This window comes from Alosa alosa, chromosome 8, assembly GCF_017589495.1.
Source record: "Alosa alosa isolate M-15738 ecotype Scorff River chromosome 8, AALO_Geno_1.1, whole genome shotgun sequence".
NCBI lineage: Eukaryota > Metazoa > Chordata > Actinopteri > Clupeiformes > Clupeidae > Alosa > Alosa alosa.
In genome coordinates this window covers 11,382,547-11,388,649 of record NC_063196.1, presented here as the reverse complement: position 1 = coordinate 11,388,649, position 6,103 = coordinate 11,382,547, and positions in this window count along the sequence as shown.

Sequence of the window (6,103 nt, the reverse complement as noted above, 5' to 3'; positions counted from 1 at the left end):
TGGTACCATCTGGTAGAAAGAAAATAAAGACATGACATGAAAGAAAATAAGAAATCTTTGATATCCAGATGTGTCTCTGAGCCTGATGTTCACACTGATGCCCTTGATATGAGAGCTGTCTTTACCTTCATGTTTGTTTATTTTGCCATGAATGACTTCATCTATTAAAGTGACATGTATGTTTCCTTACTACATAGTTCAGGCACTCAGGAATGTTGACTCCTCATTTTTAAATCACCTCTCCATCAAAATCATTAATGCATAGACAGTGTTGGGGAAACTATAAGTACCTTATAAGCATATCTTTGCAAGCCACCAACTTCTTCATGATAGCATATGTCAAACTGCAACAAAAGCCCTATAGAGAAATCTAGTTTGGTTAAAGCTACTTTACAGTTAGCCAATAACATCTAAAATGGCCTACAACAACTTCTAAGAACATTTGAGAACATCTGAAAATATTTGTTAATACAAAGCAGTAATACATTTTGCACATGGACTACACAGAGGAACTGCATGTAGTGATGGTGTTAGACAAATGCATTGCCAGTGGCAGGGCATGCCAGGTTGTGATCCCATACTCTACGTACAACAGTAATATGGGATTGTGATAAGGGTCATTCCATGTGAAATCGCCCAATTTCAGCAAAATTCGATTCGATTCTGATCCGATTGAATTTTTTAATTCAACAGGAAAATGTACTTCTATTCACATAGTTTCAGTACCGGTAATGTGTGTGAAATACCAAAAGAGCCAATAATGTTGGAAGTTGAACAAAAAGGATTGTTCTCCACGATGCTTAAAATGACTTGAAGTTTCAAATGGCTGTAGTTTTGCAATGATTAGTTATACAGATATACTATTTAAGATCTATGCATAGATTTAGTCTACAAACACCTGTGAATTTTTTTGGAGAGGGTGACCTGTCAGCCACTGGGTGATTTGACACGGAATGACCCATAAAAGACATGCACAGATAACCAATATGTGCTGATATGTTTTTATTGCTTCTTTACAAATGTGTTTATCGCACATGGAAAATATGGCTGCACTGATACCTCAGCCATGAAATACAAAGGGACCCAGGCAGTAGAAAATCACTTCTGGTGGTTTGTGCTTCGAAAGGCTCAGGCTGAAGCATCAGTGTCTAAACTACTCACAGAACACAATCTAAAAGCTGACACAACAATACGCCACCCCGAATGCCCTGATTCTTTGTCACCACAGAAAATGTGATAACAAGTTTAGTGCTGGACTCATAGTGAACCAGCTGCATTAAACTCCCCAGGACCTTAGCAGTCAAATGGAGATTGTGACCATGTGGAATAACAATGGAGTACAGCAGACAACTGAATCGCCTATAAACAGGGTTTCAGAGAGGACTATCCCAGGGCTGTTACACCAATATCCCACCCCCACTGCCCCTGATTTCTCATCACCATCCCCACCCAATCACCTGAGGTTCCCTGCAAGTATGCAGAGCCTGCCAATCGCCAGGGCAGGCTGCCTTTTTTTTTAGCCCAATACCATCAGCTATTGACAGGCTGTCTTATTTTAGCCTGAGTCCTTCAGTTGTGTTTCCAACTCTTACAGCATCCAAAGATTTCTGGGCACCTTCACCCTCTCCCCCTCCTCCTCCTCCTCGTTCAGAAAGATCGCTTGAGCCACCCCAATATTGTCAGCAACAACCTTGTACTTCATATTCCCAGCCAGCATGTACAGTAATGTGACTTGTGCAGTCACTGCAGTTAGGGATACTGATCCAGCAGCAGTAGGAAACAAATCGTCCCCTTAGAATTGCAAGGTTCTATCTGACATTTTTGTCAAAATTGAGTTATATTGACATATTCTTATTCTGTGACAATTTAAGAAGGTGAGGTGAGGTGATTCTTGTAGTTGTATGCATTTTTGGACATTATATCTAAAGAGGTTTGTTCTGCTTATCAGTATAACTCTATGTAATCCTAAAATTTTGCAGCTCAACATCTCAGAACTTCTCAGAACGTAGATCGAACCGTATAATTCCAAGGGGACGAAATCACTCACTTTGATTTCAGCAGGATTGTATGACATGTTCTGGGTCCTTGCAATAGAAATGGTAGAAAGTAGTTTTGTGAATAGGCAGGGATCCATTTCGCCTATGGCATTCTTTATTCCTGTGTTGACTACAAATAGATGGAATTCAGTGCATCTAGCTTACAGGGCAAACCATGCAAAAACCCTGCCTGTACCACAACATCAGAATGCCCCAGTAGATCATACAGTGCATACGAAAAGTATTCACAGCGCTTCACTTTTCCCACATTTTGTTATGTTTCAGACTCATCTTAAAGTGGATTCAATTATTTATTTTTTTCTCATCAATCTACACACAATACTCCAACACCCCACAAAAAAGCAAGTGTTTGGAGTGTTTTGTAAATGTATAAAAAAAAAACATTTACATAAGTTTTCACACCTTTTGTTATGACACTTGCCATTGAGCTGCATCCTACTTCTATCAATGGTCCTTGAGATGCTTCTACAACTTGATTGGAGTCCACCTGTGCCTAAATTAATTCACTGGACATCATTAAGAGAGGCACACATCTCTTTATATAAGGTCTCACAGTTGATGGTGTATGTCAGAGTGAAAACCAAGCCACAAGGTCGAGAGAATTGTCCATAGACCTGCAAGACAGGGTTGTGTGAAGACACAGATCTGGGGAAGGGTACAAGAAAATTTCTGCAGCATTGGAAGTTCCCAAGAGCACGATATCTTCCATCATTCTCAAATGGAAAAGTTTGGAACAACCAACTGATCTGGCCACTCAGCCTAACTGAGTAATCCGGGACGAAGGGCCTTGGTCAGACAGGTAACCAAGGACCCAATGGTCACTATAAATGAGATCTAGAATTCCTTTGAGAAGATGAGAGAAGCGTCTGGACTGCAGACAGGCTATTTTAGCACCTGGACTCTTCCTCTACTATGGAGAAATACTATTTAAATATGTGCAGAATTCATTTTGCCATTGTTTTTATGTTTATGTTGAATGTTCACTGAAATATTCAAGGTCTTCCCTGGAAAAGACATTGCCTGGATGACTGTATATGTTGCTCAAAACCTGTATACATCATTCAGAATTGATTGTGCCTTGCCAGATGTGCAAGATGCCCATGCTGTGTAGGCATTAATGCACCTCCACATCGTCATAGATGTTGGAATTCAAACTGAGATCTAAAACAAGTTGGATAGTTTGGATACTTGGATAGACCCTCTCCTCTTTAGCCCAGATGAGTCCATGATTTCCAAAAATAATTTCACAATTTGACTGGTCTAACCACAGGACCTTTTCCCACTTTACCTCAGTCCATTTTCAACAAGCTCAGGCCCAGATAAGACGGTGGTATTTCTGTATCATGTCTAAATACAATTGTGGCTGTTGCATGGTAAAGTTTACACTACCATTTCTAAATTGAGTATCAAACTGTGCTCATAGACAATGGTTATCCAAGGTTTTCCTGAGCCCATACAATGGTTTTCTTTACAGAAACAAGTCTGGTTTTAATGCAGTGCCATCTGAGGTCCAAAAGATCACAGCCATCCAATATATTTTTTAGCTCTATTCCTTGTATGAAATATTTCTCTGGATTCTCTGAATATATCATGTACTGTAGATGATGAACTCCCTAAATACTTCATAATTTCATGTTAAGAAGCATTAACATTACATTGTTTCATCATTTGTCCACACAGGTTTACACAGTGATGAATACCCCTACAGTGTACATGAATTATTCCTCCTTTTGTTTTTTTCATCATTGCACAACTTTTCCAGCATTTTGTTGCCCCCCTCCCAACTTTTTTTGAAACGTGTTGCTTGTATCAAATTCAAAATGAACATTTATTTTCCATGAAATAGTGGAATTTGTCATTTTCAACATTTGATATGTTGTCTGTGTCTTTTTTGCAGCTTAATATGAGTTTACAAGATTTGCAGATTATTGCATTTTATTTTTTATTTGCATTTTACACAACGTCCCAACTTTTTCTGATTTGTTGGGTTGTATATCTAGTTCACAACTCCAACTCCAACTTTTTTGTTTACACATTTCAATACAATAAACAACTTGTGATCTGTTCTCCCTCAGCTAATTCGCCTGTGTTCCCTGTGTATTTATAGATATGGGTTCCATATCCACCTCCACCGATGGCACCTCCTATCTGCTGACGTGAAGTGATGATCTGAGTCATCAGTGTTTCCCAGTCTGGATTTGAGTTACAAGTTTTTAAAAGGCGTCACTGAATAATGAATCTCTGAGAGGTGGCAGACTTTGCGTTAGCACACAAATAGAAGCGCAGCAGATATGAAAAGAAAAATCATGACACATTATTGAACATTTTCAGTGGTACCGAAACATTTTTGCCTCTCACTCTGTGTTCTAAATTCTGTGAAAAATATTTTATACTTACCCGTTTTTTTATTTTATAAACCCCTTCGGTCAATTTTGATAGAAGTGATATTATTGACAATAAGACTTGAACTCAAGGTTGATTCAAAGAATCTCCAAAATGAATTAGCCACAGGCATATGACCCAGCAGGGCAGTTCAGTGCATCAAGGACAGAAACATAGCAGAGCTGATTTAATGGCTCAATGGCTTGAGTTTAATATTGTACGACAAAAGGCGGTGAGTCATAAAGATGTATAGGACACACAGTAGGCTACATGCTGACAGACATCACATCTCCCTCTCCTGCATGGCCTGGTAGCACTGATAAAACAAACGTGAAAATCACAACACAACATTGACATCTGATGCTCCTGATGCACCTATATACTGTAGCTCCACACATAGACTACACTAGCGACGCACATAGACTACACTAGCGCCACACATATCACAAAAAGCTCCACACATAGACTCCACACATAGACTCCACACATAGACTACACTAGCGCCACACATAACTACACACAAAGCTCCACACATAGACTCCACACATAGCTCCACACATAGACTCCACACATAGCCACACACAAAGCTTCACACATACACTACACACACAGACTACACACATAGCTATACACACATAGCTACACACAAAGCTTCACACATAGACTACATACATAGTTACACACATAGACTACACACATAGCTACACACACAGCTTCACACATAGACTACACACACAGACTACACACATATCTACACACAAAGCTCCACACATAGCTACACACATAGCTACACTCAAAGCTCCACTCAAAGCTACACACATAGCTACACACATAGACTACATACATAACTACACACATAGACTACACACATAACTACACACAAAGCTACAGTATACATAACTACACACATAGACTACACACACAGTAGTTGGGGAGCTAAAAGTCTCAAAAGTGGGTTGGACCTGACATCGTCTGCCATACTTTTTATTTGTGTTTTTTCTGTTAACTGTTAGCAATCAATTATTCCCCCAGGTTATGACATCAGCCAATATGCCATTCTTTTCACCAAACAGTATATTATACTATATACAGTATAACATTCCACAGAAAAAAATTATAAAAATCCAACGAAAATCAATGGCTCTGTGATGATTTCACTACTAGTTGGCGATCAACAGGCTCAGAACCTCCATAGAATTTTAGGCTACTCTCAAAATTCTGAAATACATCATGGCCTAGGCTTTTTAATAAATGTCAACATAACCCTGTTCTCCCAATGGAAATGTGTCACACAAGAAATATAATACAGCAAAATGACTTTCATTATTTTATTGCCTCGGATGACAACTATAACAACTTTAATGGAACAATGGCATATTGACTGATGTCATAAGTTGGAATAATTGATTTCCAATGAAGTAAAGATGAAAATAATGGAAAAAAGTGAGAAAACACCTATTGTTTTGCATTAAATTGATGCAAAATCATGTAGAAATGTGTTTTAAGAGTTATTTTTTCAGTGGATGGTGTCAGCACATGTGTTCTGTGCCTCTGGAATGCATTTATTGATAGCCTACCTAACCCACTGAGGAGTTGAGGGAAAAATACATTTTTCACATTTTTCTGATAAAAAAGATAGGGTGCATACACTAAAATGGCCACTT